Raw genomic sequence first — 16,380 nt, 5'->3', positions numbered from 1 at the left:
TCCATGGCAGCTGTATATTAGCAAGTGGTGTCCCCACCTCCTTCTCCTAGCCTGCAGTCTGGCCTGTTGCTCAGTTCCTTGTACATCTTTGTGCAGCTTGCAAAGGGATCTGCCTGGGAGCTCATTGAGATAATGCACCAGGCTCTTCGTAACTTTGCAGAAGCTGCATCTACCAGTTTCAGTCCTGCCAAGGCTTGCTGCTTCATGTGATGGGGACATCACATTCCCTGCAAGGGGAGGCACTGGGGTTGCCTGTCTCTCTTTCCTCCTACCTTGACAGCCTCTGGGGTTGTGAGAAGAGGATGCTGGACTAGATGGGCTCCCTTTTGGCCTGATCCAGCTGCAGAAGCCAGGCACTCATTAGGTTCCTATGAAGCTCCTCTTAAAGGTAAAGGGTAAAGGGACTCTTTAGGTCCAGTTGTGACCGACTCTGGGGTTGCGGTGCTCATCTCGCTTTATTGGCTGAGGGAGCCAGCGTACAGCTTTGGGTCATGTGGCCAGCATGACTAAGCCGCTTCTGGCGAACCAGAGCAGCGCATGGAAACGCTGTTTACCTTCCCACAGGAATGGTACCTATTTATCTACTTGTACTTTGATGTGCTTTCGAACTGCTAGGTTTGCAGGAGCAGGGACCGAGCAACAGGAGCTCACCCCGTTGCGCCAACCTTCTGATCGGCAAGTCCTAGGCTCTGTGGTTTAACCCACAGTGCCACCTGCGTCCCTTACCTCCTCTTACCTGTCCCCTTTTGCTGCAATATGATAGGGGGTGGTGGCAGAAAGTGCTCCTCCCATGTGTCCTGCCTGAAAGCAGGCTGAGGAGGAGGAAGGTGCCTTCTGAGCCCAGTTTTTCTGGGACCCTGCAGAGCCCAGGGCTCACTGTGTGAACTGGCACAGCTTGTGGTTATCTCCCCCAACCATCACCCTCTCTGCAGCCAAAGAGCAGCCACTTTGGGATTGCCCTAGCAAGCAAGCCTATTGCAGGCATTCTGTGGGGAGAATGATATTTGGCTTCCTTTTAATACAGTTAAACTTCAGGATTGATTTCCTGCATTGTTTAGCATCTGGGTGAAGTAGTGGGTGTGTATTGAACTCTGTTATTGCATAATTCATCACACATTGTAATGCGATGCCCTTCGCCCAAAGATGTTACACATGCTCATTAAGGTTAACAAAAACTGCCGTGACTACAGCATCATTATACTCTAATGCATGGTTCCAGAGTATCGTCTTGGCATCCAAAGCGCTCTTGCAATTCTCACACCCGAGGCGAAAGGGAAATCATGCCTGACATTGGCCTGTGCAGTGGCCAAGGGCTGCGTGTTCCCTTCCCCTTGATGGGGGAGGGGGCTCTGTGCCAACAGAGATGGGCTGTGCCAGCTGCAGAAGCTCCTTCCTAAAGCAACAGCCAAGGAGCAGTTTTCTTTCTTTAGTACTTGGCATCAGAGGCCTCAAGCCCAGGCATGCCCAATCACTTTGTGGTGCAGCGGAATGTCACAACAGCCCCTCTGGTTGGGTCTGTGTGGAATGCTTTGGCCCTCGGGGTGAGCCTGGGGTGGAGCAGCTAATCCTGCCTCTCTTCCTGTCATTTCTGAATCCATCTCTAAATATAAAATATAAAGGCTCCCTGCTTCCTACTTCGCTTGCCTTACCCACAGTGGCCCCTTTCCCCACCACTCGGCCTCCCCCCCTCCCTTTAGCTTCCTTTTCAAATGATTATGCTGCCTCCTCTCTGTCAAGTATAATTATTTAACTGACACTGAAATGGAGAATGCCTGAATGTGTATTGCTAACATTCAGGATTTTCCATGGCAGCTCTCTGAGCTTTAACCAAGTTCATGATTAACTGAGAATGTTCTCTGCTCTGACACATGAGTGTTTAACCTTAGATCACATGAGTAAGGCATTCAGTTGCAAATCACCAACCTTAAGGGATGGATTTCTGAAAAATAAGTCATGTCAGACTAACCTGATCTCGTTTTTTGACAGAATTACAAGCCTGGTAGATGAAGGGAATGCAGTGGATGTAGCCTACCTTGATTTCAGCAAGGCATTTGACAAGGTGCCCCATGATATTCTTGTAAAGAAACTGGTAAAATGCGGTCTTGACTATGCTACCACTCAGTGGATTTGTAACTGGCTGACTGACCGATCCCAAAGAGTGCTCATCAATGGTTCCTCTTCATCCTGGAGAAGAGTGACTAGTGGGGTGCCACAGGGCTCTGTCTTGGGCCCGGTCTTATTCAACATCTTTATCAACGACTTGGATGATGGACTCAAGGGCATCCTGATCAAATTTGCAGATGACACCAAACTGGGAGGGGTGGCTAACACCCCAGAGGACAGGATCACACTTCAAAACGACCTTGACAGATTAGAGAACTGGGCCAAAACAAACAAGATGAATTTTAACAGGGAGAAATGTAAAGTATTGCACTTGGGCAAAAAAAATGAGAGGCACAAATACAAGATGGGGGACACCTGGCTTGAGAGCAGTACATGTGAAAAGGATCTAGGAGTCTTGGTTGACCACAAACTTAACATGAGCCAACAGTGTGACGCGGCAGCTAAAAAAGCCAATGCAATTCTGGGCTGCATCAATAGGAGTATAGCATCTAGATCAAGGGAAGTAATAGTGCCACTGTATTCTGCTCTGGTCAGACCTCACCTGGAGTACTGTGTCCAGTTCTGGGCACCACAGTTCAAGAAGGACACTGCCAAACTGGAACGTGTCCAGAGGAGGGCAACCAAAATGGTCAAAGGCCTGGAAACGATGCCTTATGAGGAACGGCTAAGGGAGCTGGGCATGTTTAGCCTGGAGAAGAGGAGGTTAAGGGGTGATATGATAGCCATGTTCAAATATATAAAAGGATGTCATATAGAGGAGGGAGAAAGGTTGTTTTCTGCTGCTCCAGAGAAGCGGACACGGAGCAATGGATCCAAACTACAAGAAAGAAGATTCCACCTAAACATTAGGAAGAACTTCCTGACGGTAAGAGCTGTTCGACAGTGGAATTTGCTGCCAAGGAGTGTGGTGGAGTCTCCTCCTTTGGAGGTCTTTAAGCAGAGGCTTGACAACCATATGTCAGGAGTGCTCTGATGGTGTTTCCTGCTTGGCAGGGGGTTGGACTCGATGGCCCTTGTGGTCTCTTCCAACTCTAGGATTCTATGATTCTATGATTCTAAGGGAGTTGTCAGTCTTTCTCTGATGCCACAGAGACAACAAAGGATGTGATAATGGGTCTCCAGGAGCTGCATAGCCTTAGGCAGGATGGAATGGGAAAGAGACACAGATTTATTTCTGGAAGAAGTAAAGTTTTTTCTTATAAGATGCTGAGCCTGTGCTGGACATGCGCAAAATATTGTATGCAACTATTTTTGATGTATCACTATGGTTTTTGTTCTGTTTCCAAGGAAGTTCTGCAAGTAAAGTTTTGAACAATACTTATGGGTTTGGACAATGTTTTATTCCAAAAGGAGTCAGTTTTTATGCATCCAGTTGCTTCAAGCTGCACATTATTAATATCTGCAGTACTCTCTCATGACATCTCTAGATGCTAAAATAAATCCTTATTCTTCATCTGTTAGCAACTTCTGAAAAGCGGCTTGAGTTCCAAAGCTTTTTGGTTGCCTGAGCACTGCGAGTGATAAGCTGGAAGGCCCAGCTTCCAAGCTCCTAAGGATGTCTCTGTTTGTTCTAGAAGAATTTGTCTTGTGCTTTGAAAAGTCCATGCAAGCTGTGGGACACATCATCACACATTGTGGTTAAGGATCCCAAAAGCGAATCAAGCATTGCAAGAAGGACCCTTTCCTTCCTTTTAATTTTTTTGTTTAATAAAGAAATGGGAAAGGAGCTTGTGCTGGCTCTGTCTTCTTCATCTTGCCCCCTCCTGAATGCAAGGAAGTGAAGAGGTCCTCATGATGCAATTCAGGAGGAGAAAGTAGCATGTGGTGGATTGAGGGAGCCATCAGCCTCTGCGCTCCAATAGAATTGCAAGGAGCAGGAATGCCCGTAGCTGGCAAAAGACCAAGCAGAAAATGATCTCTGTGCTGCAGGCTGTGTACAGTGTGTGTGTGTGTGTGTGTGTGTGTGTGTGTGTGTGTGTGTATCAGTTTTTAAGTGGGGAAATCATAATAGTGGGGAAATCAATATCACCACTGCTGGAAGATATTTCTCTAAAAAAACAAATGAACAGATTTGTGTGCAATGGTTTGTGTCTGTGGCCAAATCCTAAATAACATGCTCAAAAATCAAATACGAGTGACCTGTCTGCCTGCCTTTTCCTGAACCAGAGCATAAGCCCTAATTGTGGTGAGACTGAGCAGATTTCTCCTCCGCTGGTTTGTGTTCTCTTGAGTTCACCCACAATGTAATTGGGAAGCAAATACAGCAACAGCTGCATCTGGAGGGGCAGGAGCGCTGGCCCTGGGAATGGGCTCTGAGATAATAGGAGGAGACTCATTTCGACCAAAACACATCATTTACAACTAATCAAAGAGTTGGCTTGAGCCCCAGCGACTCCTGCACAAGAATTAATCTTCAGTGAATTGTCACCCCATTGAAGATTCCAAGAGGCATTTTATGATTACAAGGAGTCCAGAGCCCAAGGAAAAGGGGTTTTCATTCTTGATGATGGAACCTTGGGAAGGCTTTTTTGCAATCTTGAGAAAGACACCTGAATGTGGCATTCCACTTAGAGAGAAATGAACGACAAGCGGCATCACATCTTGTTTTCAAATGCTGTATGCAGAGCCACACAGATGGCATTGCATGGCCAAGTCCCCCTTTACAGCTCACCAAACTCCCCTTGTAGATGTTAGCAAATGGAGAGGTTCACCAAGGCAAAAGGCACTCAGAGGACAGCAGAGCTGGAAGCTGCCCCATTTTATCCTCATAATAACTGTGGGAATGCTCTGGGGTGCAGGAGAGGATATATTGACTAATTATATCCTTATCCAACTTGTGCTAACAAGTTCCCAAAATATCAGCAGAGTTTATAGACATTCCCCTTTAAGTTCGCAACGGTAACGTGTGCACAGGTTTGCTAGAACCTCTATAATAATTACTCTGGTAATTTCCCCTTTGTTCCCTCTTAAAATACAAGACACAACACAGTCTTTATAAAAGTATAAAAGAGTTTACTCACGTTCTGTTCACAACATGATCCCAGAAGGTAGACAGGCTTAAAAAGGTTACATATATTTAGAATCTATCTTGTTGCAAGATAGACCTTATCTCCTCTCTTGGCTGAGAGCCAAGAGGGCATCTTTAGATGCTTCCTCATCGAAGGAAAATGGCAGAGAGAGAGAGAGATGGCTGCCTGCCCTGTGCTTTTGTCATTACCTGCACAGGTGAGGCCACACCCACCTCTGGTCACATGCGGAGGAAGTCCGTCCCCAGGAAGTTTACCTGCTTGTTGGACAGACATCCCTCCCCATGTTCTAACATGTACACTCTAGGAATGTTGTCATTGACTGCTCCTGTGTTTACATCCCACAGAGGGTGCCCCATTTTATCCTCATAATAACAACCCTGCAAAGGAGGTCAGCCTGTTCACTCACTGGGCTTCATATTCAGTCAGTCATTCATGGACATATTTGTGCCCTGCCCTTTAGAAATAATGTGCATTTGCCTGTGTCTACCTTTGTGTCTCTTTTGGAAGGCATCTTCCCATGGCAAACACCTTGCAGTGGAGATCTGGCTTGTGCAGCTGGAGCAGAGAATGTTAGACAACACAGCAAAACATCAGGCTTAAAACACTTTGCAAAGAATTCCTTATAACAGTGGTTCCCAGTTAGCTACGTACTGCGGAGCCCCTCTTCCCCTCCAAAAGAAGTCAACCCATGGACCCCTACTTTTGAAATTTTTGATATCTCTATGGTAGTTTTCATTATGTGAATGGTGCCATATGTGGGTTGGGTACCACTGTCTTATAACATGGGCATAACAAGGAAGTTCTCTTGCATTAGCAACTTTGACCCCTCACTGTCCCTAACAGTGCAGGGTACTAGCTAGTCTCTTTGTGGCACTAAGTCATGTAGCTTGGAACAGCTTGTATCATTCTGAGGAGGAAACTGCCTTGTGTGTTCTGCAAACCAGGGAATCTTAACTGCATTTCTGTGATAAAATAAGCCTTAGTAAACCATTTACACAGAATTTTAAAAGTGTATGACATTTGCGAACAGAGTCTTATGAGTAGTGCAGATTTCTTAGGGTGGATACCAAAGAGATATTTCTTTAAAAATATCTCCTTCTTCCACTCTAAAACAATAATCAATTACCCTTATCCACCTGCACCATCTCATCTAAGTTCATTTTCAAGATGAAGTTTCTTCGTTGGATGGTGGCTGTCCAATTCTCTCTCTGTCCATCATGGACTACTTTAGAGCTGTTCCCAGATTGACAGCCTGAGAGTGAATCAATAATAATTATCAGGCTGCAACTGCTGTGAGCAGAATAATCCTGCCATGGGATAGTAAGACTGAGCACCACGACCACACTGGCCCACGGTTGCAGCTACCACATTCCATGTGTGCATTTCAGGGTCTCTGCCCAGCCCAGTTCCTGAAATCAGGCGATTAGTAGGAGGTGCACCCACTCCTCTGTCTGTCTGTCCATCCACCCCCCCCCAACAAAAACCTTTTAAATGGCGTGCCACTTTGGGTGATGGATGACAGATGGCATGCAGGCAGTGTTTCATTATATAAAAAGCTCTCTGCTGGTTGACACCAAATAAATCAGTGGGACAGAGAAGCAGATAATCACAATGGAGAAGGCTTTGCCTTGTTTTTTTGCCTTCTGTGATGAAATGTGGGAGGGCAAAGGGGTCTTGTAGCCTGAAATGTGGCCTGGCTGTCCTTGTGTTTGCAACAGCAGCCCTCCAGCTCCAAATTTGAATGTTGTTCTCTGCTGTACTCCTGGATTGGGCTAGAAGAAGAGTCCAGTGTGGTGTAGTGGTTAAGAGCAGCGGACTCATAATCTGGTTAACCGGGTTCGCTTCCCCGCTTCTCCACATGCAGCTGCTGGGTGACCTTGGGCCAGTCCCACTTCTCTGAAGTCTCTCAGCCTCACTCACCTCACAGAGTGTTTGTTGTGGGGGAGGAAGGGAAAGGAGATTGTTAGCCACTTTGAGACTCCTTCTGGTAGTGATAAAGCGGGATATCAAATCCAAACTCTTCTTCCAGCAGCTGGATCTCACCAAAGGGGGCCCATCTAATTCAGCAGCCCCATTCCTCACCATGGCCTACCAGAAGCCCCTCATAGGAAGCCCAGAGGTAGGTCATGCAGGTGACAGCCCTTTCCTGCTGTTGCTCCCCAGCATCTGGTCTTCAGAGGGTTGCTGCTGGTCCTGGTCCTGGAGGTAGAGCAACATCATAGTGACTCCTAGCCAATGATGGCCTTATTTGCCATAACTCTATCCAATCCCCCTTTAAAGTCATCTAAGGCTGCAACCCTATACAATGGTACCTCGGTTTACAAACTTAATCCATTCCGGAAATCCGTTCTTAAACCGAAACCGTTCTTGAACCGAGGCGTGCTTTCCCTAATGAGGCCTCCCACCGCTGGTGCTCTTCCACCATTTGGCTTCCATTCTTAGACTGAGCTAAAGTTCACAAATCAGGACACTATTTCCGGTTTTGCAGAGTTCGTAAACTGAATAGTTCATAAACAGGGCTGTTCTTAAACTGAGGTACCACTGTATCTACATACCTAGAAGTAAGTAGACATGTTAAGATTTCATTGTAGGTTGGTGGTGAAAGTCACATATTGCTGTAGCAAATTCAATAGTCAAGCTAGGCACTGTGTAAATATGTACTTTCATTTGTCTTTCCTGAATCTTTCAGAAGTCAGCTTCACTAAAACTTCAGTTCTTTTGTCATTACACACACACACACACACACACAACCTCCCTTCACATGGAATCTATTTTTTTTTGTAGCTGCTGCACACTGGGTTGACATTTCTATTGCAATCCCAGTTTCATTCCTGGGCAGTCAGTGCCTAACCAGCCCTCATGAGACTATATGTGGAATTAAGAATTTTTGCCCCAACATGCATAACATTAAACTTGCTTACACTGAGCGCTTATCCACATTTAGCTTTTGCCCCACTCTTTCCAGGCACAGGCCTGCACTTTGAAGCTCCTTGTCTGAGCAGTTCTTCTGTTGTTGTTTTTTTGCCCTGGAGCTTTCCCCACAAAAACCTGATCTTTGGTGTTCAGTCGGAGCAAACATCAATTCGGGTGCTTGGACACAGAGCTTCAAATTGTGGATCGTGCCTGGAAAGAACAGAGGAAAGTTAAGTGTAGATAAGTCCTGAACTGTATTTGTGATTATACCACCACTTATCCAGTTTGGAGAGTTCCTTTTGTAATTTAACCACCTTAAACCATGTGGAATCATCAGCAACCCTGGCAGCCTCATTGCTCCCTTCAAATTCTAGATTATTCATGAAGAACTTAAAAAGCACAGGTCCCAATACTGATCCTTGGTGGACTTCACTTTCTACATCCCTTGATTGTTTATTTATTTCTGCTCTTTAACCAGTAACTGTTCCATAGGAGGACTTTCCCTCTTATTCCATGACTGCTTAGCTTACTAAGTAGGTGAGCTACTTTGTCAAAAGCTTTTCGAGAGACTAAGTACGCAGTATCAACTGGATCACCCCTACCCATATGCTTATTGGAACTCTCAAAGAACTCTAAAAGGTTAGGCAGACAGAGCATACCTTCGCAGAAGCCATATTGATTCTTCTTCAGCAACTCTGATCCTTTCCTAGACTTGATAATTTTATCTTTAATGGTGCTTTCCACCAGTATCTCCCCTCCCCCCCAAGTCTGTTTCATCAACTGCAGCTTCTCAGAATACTAAGGAGCAACGAGGCCTCTGTAGGACTGGAGCGGAGCCTCAGGAATGATCATCCTGATGGCCCTAAGAATTTTGCCATTCCGCAGCGAGACAAGAGCCTCAACAAGATTACCTGCTCTATCCACTGAAAACTCCCCCAGAGCAGTCAGGAATCTATCAGATATTAACCTTCACAGTACTCTATATAAAAATAAAAAAATTCCTTCCAGTAGCACCTTAAAGACCAACTAAGTTAGTTCTTGGTATGAGCTTTCGTGTGCATGCACACTTCTTCAGATACACTGAAACAGAAGTTGCCAGATCCTTCTATATAGTGAGAAGGTGGGGAGGGGTATTACTCAGAAGGGTGGTGGGAATGGGAGATAGGCAGATAGCTGAGATGAGCCTGTTGACGACTCTTAACGACTGCAATAGGTCTTACAGGAAAAGGCAAGGGGTGAGAATATAGTACTCTATATAAGAAAGCTTTGGGCACCCATTTCCCAAGAAGAGGTGCACAGGAAACCCCGTGCAAGAGATGACCAGTAAAGGCCACTTTCTACTCTACTCTGACAAGGTTCAGGAAATCTGGATTGCTTCCTGCAAAAAGGACTAGCATATTAGGAGGAGGAGTGAAACCATATGAGATTCTAGGGATTGAAAGCGCTTACAACAGATCATCACTTTCATTTGAAGGCAAATCAAACTTTCTTGCAGGTAGCTTTTATTCCCCTGCCCCCCGGAGCACCACATATTTTCCTGAATTCTTAAAGGAAACTATCTACTGCTGTTGAACATGCATCCTGTTTGGAGAGGGGGTGAAATGAAATGGCAGCAGGCAAAAGCCCAACAAGAGCACTGAGTGGATTAAAAGCGAGAATGATGGTCAGGAAGGGGCAGCGACAGAATCCATCACACACGGTTGGGCTCCATGTCATGTTGGAGAAAGAAAAATCACCCTGTTTACATTGAGATCAATCACAGCTTTTGCTCTTCTGCACAGCAAGGCACATTCAGACCTCCCCCCCAACCCCATTATTACCAAAGTACTTGGAAACATTTCTTGTGTTCTGGTATTAATAAACCTCGTCCGATTGCATCACTTGGACAACAGCTGAGTGGGCTATGTCCCAAAATATGGTTTATAAATAATTTCATGAGCACACATTCTGCTGTTAAAAGCTGACACTAATTTCACAACTTCTTCTTTTTATAAGCTCCACTAGTCTAAGGGGAGAGGAGAGATTTGACCAAAATCAGAGGAAGGCACCATGAAGCTTCTCAGGTCAAAACAGGGACCAGGATGCATAATCATAGCTGTTAACCTTCCCTTTTTTGTTAGGAAATTCCCTTATTCAAGCACTGTTTCCCTCTGTTTCCTGCTGCTATCCCAGATTGTTAGATATCCCATAGACTGTTCCCGGGACAGGTGACGCTGCTGATCCCTTATTTTCAAGGCTGCTGATCCCTTACAGTGGTGCCTTGCAAGACGAAAAGAATCCGTTCCGCGAGTCTCTTCATCTTGCGGTTTTTTCATCTTGCGAAGCAAGCCCATTAGTGGCTTAGCGGATCAGCTGATTAGCGGCTTAGCGGCTTAGCGGATCAGCTGTTAAGTGGCTTAGCGGCTTAGAAAAAGGGGGGGAGGGAAAAAAACCCGCAGGAACTCGCAAGACATTTTCGTCTTGCGAAGCAAGCCCATAGGAAATTCGTTTTGCGAAGCACCTCCAAAACAGAAAACCCTTTTGTCTAGCGGGTTTTCCGTCTTGCGAGGCATTCGTCTTGCGGGGCACCACTGTATTTTCAAATCTGAAAGTTGACAGCTATGTGCATAATCCTAACTTCTAGTGATTCAGCTTCAAACTCAGCTGGTGGAGCATGAGACTCTTAATCTCAGGATCATGGGTTCAAGCCCCACGTTGGGCAAAAGATTCCTGCACTGCAGGGGGTAGGACTAGATGCTTCTTGTGGACGCTTCCAACTTGACAATTCTATGATTCTGATTTATGAAACAAAACAACACAAAGACCCCACCCCAGACAAGCTCCTTTGTGGCTCACCTGGAGCTGTCCGTGGTGCTGCAACTGCAATGTCTCATAGGCTGTGATGGGTCAGCCTCCAAGTCTCTGGGGACAACCAGGTGCCCATCTAATGCCCACAGGACTGGAAAGAGCCTTTCAGGCAGAACCAGGCAGGCGGCAGCAGAAATTTGTAGCAGCAATATAGTTCAGCATCAGATGCAGCCACTCCGCCCCCCACAACATGCTGATTACAGCCTTTAATAGTTCAGCTGCAACACTGTTTCTCCAGGATTTGGTGTGTTCAGTGTAAGGTACAAACTTAATTGTGAAGGAGTAGGTTGGCATGGGGGTGGGGGCTTCATCTTAATGACCCACTGGAGTAGAGGCATAGTACCTCTCACCCTTGTCCCCAAGTAGCCATTCCTCTCCACCAAGCTGATTTTGCTTTAATGGAGCTGAATTGTGTGGTGGTTGGATCACACTGGAAAAGGGAGAAATCCTCAGATCACTTGCTGGAGAGCACAGAAATACTTCCAGCTGCACAACAGGAAGCGACTCCCTTGCTGGGGGATACACCTCATTAGCACTGATGGATTATCTGGGATGCAAACTATGGCCATCCACATAGTTGCTTCCTGTCATTTATTAATACCTCATTCAGGGAGGGAAGGATGCCCAAAGTCTCACCCCTGCAATTGTGTGGCTCCTGCACCATTAACCTTTTTTCCTGGATGTGGATTCCTTGACCAGTACAACCACTCTTTTCCTGCAGGAACAGTTTGGGGGGAAACCACTATTATTCGCTCCATTCACTCCTAAAGAAAAAGACAGAAGCTGGTCCATTTGGAGAATATCAGCATTCATTCAGAAAGTTCTGGGATTAAAAGATGCTGCTGCTGCTGCTGCTGCTGCTGCTGCTGCTGCTGCTGCTGCTGCTGCTGTGAAATTAGTTCGCTGCCTAGGATGGCAAGGTTAATGTTGCTGCTGTTGCTACGATATGCCACAATATCATTGCTGATCTTGATGGTTCGAATTGGTGCCTTAATTTCCCAGTGGCCTGAGCTGCTTGTGACTTCAGCCTCATTTCAGTTAATCACACTGTCATTCTGGCTGCAGGTTGCCTTTTGACATCTCCATCATCTTCATCAGCAAACCGAGATGCTTTCATGGACAGCTCCATCCTCCCATAGGTGGTCTTGCCTGCAGCAGTAAGAGACCCAGGATGCTTTTTCAAGTGGTGCTGAGAAGGCCATTTTGCATCTCATTTATCCTGTGTCTTTCAGTTGAATGCAGTTCATAGTTTAATGGGGCACAGGAAACAGCCATTTTAAATTCAAGCTACATGGATATTCAGTTTCTACGAATCCCTGCTAATCACCTTAAATATCCCTATGGTTTTTAGTGACATGTGCCCTTGGACTGGGTTTGGTGCAGAATGTGGCAGGCCCACCTGCTGGGGATGTGTGGGAGGGGCTCCACCACCATGCCAGTATCCACCAGTAGCCTAGAAGAAAAGCTTCTGGGTTGTTTTTTTTTTGAAAAGGTTATTTTAAACATTTTTTTCAGTTCATTATATATCACCCCCCAAAATTCTTTTACTATTTACAGCTCCACCACATGTGACAGAAGGTGCCCTCCTTTTCCTAACATTTCCAGCTTGTATTTGACCTTGCTTTATGTTGTTGTTGTTTAGTCGTTTAGTCGTGTCCGACTCTTCGTGACCCCATGGACCAGAGCACGCCAGGCACTTCTGTCCTCCACTGCCTCCCGCAGTTTGATCAAACTCATGCTAGTAGCTTCACGAACACCATCCAACCATCTCATTCTCTGTCGTCCCCTTCTCCTTGTGCCCTCCATCTTTCCCAACATCAGGGTCTTTTCCAGGGAGTCTTCTCTTCTCTTCTCTTCCTTGCTTTATACATTTTAGCTAATTTACTAGGGGTTAAATACCAGCGATACATCATTTTCATATAATTTTCTTTCAAAGTACAGCATGCTGTAAACTTTAAATTCCAGTTCCATAACCTCTCCCATGCTGCTTGTGTTTTGGTTTCCTACCTCAACCCTACCAGGTGGAAAGGGCTGAAAACAGCAATTAATCAACCAATTAGCTATTTCTAAGGATGGACACTATCTCTTGAGTTATGCTGCATCAACAGAAGTATAGAAGCAATAGTCCTGCTGTATTCTGCCTTGGTCAGACCCCACTGTTTGGGAGACAGTGAAAGGATACAATGACCCCCTGGTAGTGACAACTTGCTAGGCTACCCTTTTCAACAGCTGGCAAAAGACATTTTAGCCAAGCTAATAGTTAATTAGCTAATTAATTAGCTGGTTTTTTGCCTCCCTCCCCCTTGAAGACTGGCTGCCTTTTGCTGTTTTTTATAGTTTCCCCCCTCCCATCATTCAGTTTGTTATTCATTAATATTCGTAATAACAAATATTTCTACAAAGGGGGGAGACTGCACAGCACAAGACAGAATTCCAGCCCTGATAATCTGGCAGATTGGTAGGAAGAGACCGTTCTGGCGCTCGAGAGTTTGATGCAAGATACAGGGTTGTGCCAGGAAGATTGGAGCTGCTTCTCTTTACAGTCTGAGCTTAGTCCTCTTCCAGTGTCTCCTTTTGGAGTTGTAGCTGATTTTATTGCCAGTTTTCATGCGGATCCATTGCGGGGTTAGCCTGTTCTGCTTCTGCTTCTTAGCAAGAAACCGCTTGATCTTGAACGTCTTGTGGGAAGACATACTTGAGCTCCACCAACCGCTCACCACAATGGCAACAAACGAAAAGAGCTTTTTTAAAAATAGTTTTGATTGACATTTTGTTTTTTCTTTGAACTTTAAAATTGCTCTAATAAAATGCCAAGGTAAAAACAATAAACTGAGAGAGGGAAAGGGAGGACAAAGGGACCTTGTGGTGAAGACTTTTGGCAAGCAGACACAGAGCAGAGGGCCCATCGCTCTGGCATGGTTTCCAACGAGGGTGTGAAGCCCGTCAGATTAGTGCCTTCCTTTCTCACACCCCTTCATCCCCCTCACTTTTGCTGCATGATTTACAACAGGAAGTGAGTGGCGTCATTAACCCCCGGGAACATTGTGAAATGGCTCCTAAAGTAGGATGACACTTTCAAATAATTAGATAATCATTATTAATTCATTTGTATTCATTTTAACAACTGCGATTGCAATCTGCTAATGTGACATTAGCAGGACGCTAAAATGTGTGTCTAAAGGAATTCTAAAGACAGTGAAAGATTGTAGGACTGGCAGGAGTAGACTCAAAGATGGGCTTTATTACTGATGTATAAAAATTATAAATGGCTTAATATGAAAAGAAATATCTAAGCGGTTGACATAAAATCCTCACCATCAATACACAGTCATATAAAAATACAACAATCAAATAAAACCTATTAAAAGCTTAATAAAAACAGGGGCGTCTTGTTCGTGTTCTCAGGCATCATTAACTGCAACTGATTGCAGAGAACAGGGCACTGGATGCCTCAACAGAGAGTGTATCAACAGCAGTATTCATGTTTTTCTAGGAAGGAAAAAGAGAGAAGAATGAAGCAAAGATGCAAGAAAGGGTTCCTTTCATTTGTCACACTTCCAGTACAGTTTTCCTAAGGAGAGCTCAGCTCAGTCACTGAAGCAAATGCAACAAGAAGAGCCCCACAGGAACTGAAGTTGTTGAAGCAGCTCCTTCGTTGTTCTCACTGGGATCATGGACTGCACCAGAAAGTTGAAAGAAAGGTTGGGGGGGGGGGGAGAGAGAAAAGAAAGTTGAAAGGAAAAGTCAAGAGAGTCAAAGCACTCCATAATGCTTGGGAGCTGTTCAAAACCACATGATTAGAAGCTCCACTGAAATGTTTGCCACAGATCAAGAAAAGTACCACCAGGGCCAAGAGGATGCCTTCCTTTAAAACAATGTGTGGATGAAGAAAACAAAAAGGAACACAAACTTTGGCAAATAGGTAACTGGAAAAGCACCTTGCTAGAAACATGAAGACCAACAACAAGAAGCTCTTCAGAGGCCTTAGTAACAAGAGACTGGCTAGGGAGGTGATTGGACTTTTAGATGACAGGGGAGGCAAAGGTTTGCTAAAGGGCATACAGGTGCTCAGAGGCACATTTGGAGAAGATGCTTGTGGCCTTCTCAGAGGCTTTGAGAATATGATGCTGGATAAGACAGACTTCAGCTGGCAAGTTGTTCTTACATGGAAGGCTTGTGAGCCTTCTGTGTGATGGCCTATTCAGAGCCAGAATTTCACATTTTTCTGGAACTATGGAATTGCTGTGAGGAACCTCTGCTGGCTGGAACCTTCATTTTGCTCCTTTGCAAGAGGATCTCTACGTGGGAGCTTTATGTTTGGTAGATTGGTCTAGATGGATGGGAGTTTGTAGTTCACCCAAATTGTATTTTACATGCTCAGATTTTCACCACGCAAACCATAGGAGTTGATAGCCCTACATTGTCTCAATGATTTTCATATTATATCTGTTATCAGTGACATTCCTATGGGGCAGAAACCCTCTGCCCCAGCATTCCATGATAAATGAGTAAGACGCAAGCTGTGATTGTGCATTAAACAAAATGAATGTAGTTGGGCATCTGGTTGCCTTGCAAGCGTTTTAATCCCAGAATTGTCCAAGAAGATAGAAACCTGCTCTAAGGAAGTCCTCCATGCCCTGCAGAGGACATACTCTCTCACTCTCTCTCTGTATTTGCCTCGGATGTCTCCCGTTAAATAGCACCCAGCCTATAAAGGTCTCATTGGAGACTGAAGCAACATTAACTCATTAAGTCAATAATTCATGGATTCTTTTATCTAAAGTGGCAACATCACACCATCAATTCGCAAAACAGCCACTTCTCCAAAGTGTGTGTGATGATAATAATGGATTTTCTAACAATACACTCTTGGAACAAGGTCACTGAGCACAGGCACAGGCGGACACAGCAGGGATCTGACCTGGGTTGGCAAAACAAGCTTTCTTATTGAACCTAATTATGAACTATCAAGATAATGGCCCCACACTAAACTGTTTCCTGGGGGATTATTTAGAAATGTGTCAGCCTTTTTAGGCTTAAATATCTGCTGTAAAGATAGAGCAGAAGATGGGAGTACAGGACACATTACATCCTGACTACATCAGTGGAATTCCCAGCTCTCACACACAGCCTCTCGAGCTTAACTTGCCAACAATGGAGTTAAGATATATTAAGGAAACCTTCCTTATTACGTCGTCATGAGCAGATAAGACAGGGAAACAAATTAACTGCTTGATCACAGGTACCTTCACCTCCCATCCACCCACTTCCAGCCCATCTCCCAGAACATCTTCTTCTGTGGCCCAACACAGGAGCCGTTGCAACCACATTGGCGGGGTGGGCAAGACAAGGTCCAAAGGAGTGGTTGCCAGTGTGCTGGTACCTCTTCATCACTGTTCTTGGAGCAGGAGCAAGCAGAAGGGGATGGACTGAGGCCACAAGGGCATTGTGATGCATTTATGGCCAG

At 45.2% G+C, this 16,380-nt stretch overlaps 1 pseudogene across 1 annotated transcript; it reads right to left on the bottom strand.

The window, feature by feature from the left end:
* Nucleotides 1–13,262: 13,262 nt before the first annotated feature.
* On the bottom strand, nucleotides 13,263–13,651 carry LOC308572783 (large ribosomal subunit protein eL39 pseudogene; annotated as a pseudogene). The gene has a single exon. The product of its transcript is annotated as a large ribosomal subunit protein eL39 pseudogene (transcript).
* Nucleotides 13,652–16,380: the final 2,729 nt, after the last annotated feature.

Source organism: Podarcis bocagei (assembly GCF_964188305.1).
Source record: "Podarcis bocagei genome assembly, chromosome: 14".
Classification (NCBI taxonomy): Eukaryota; Metazoa; Chordata; class Lepidosauria; order Squamata; family Lacertidae; genus Podarcis; species Podarcis bocagei.
The sequence above is the reverse complement of the archived record's forward strand: the minus strand, read 5'-3'. Positions and strand labels throughout refer to the sequence as shown.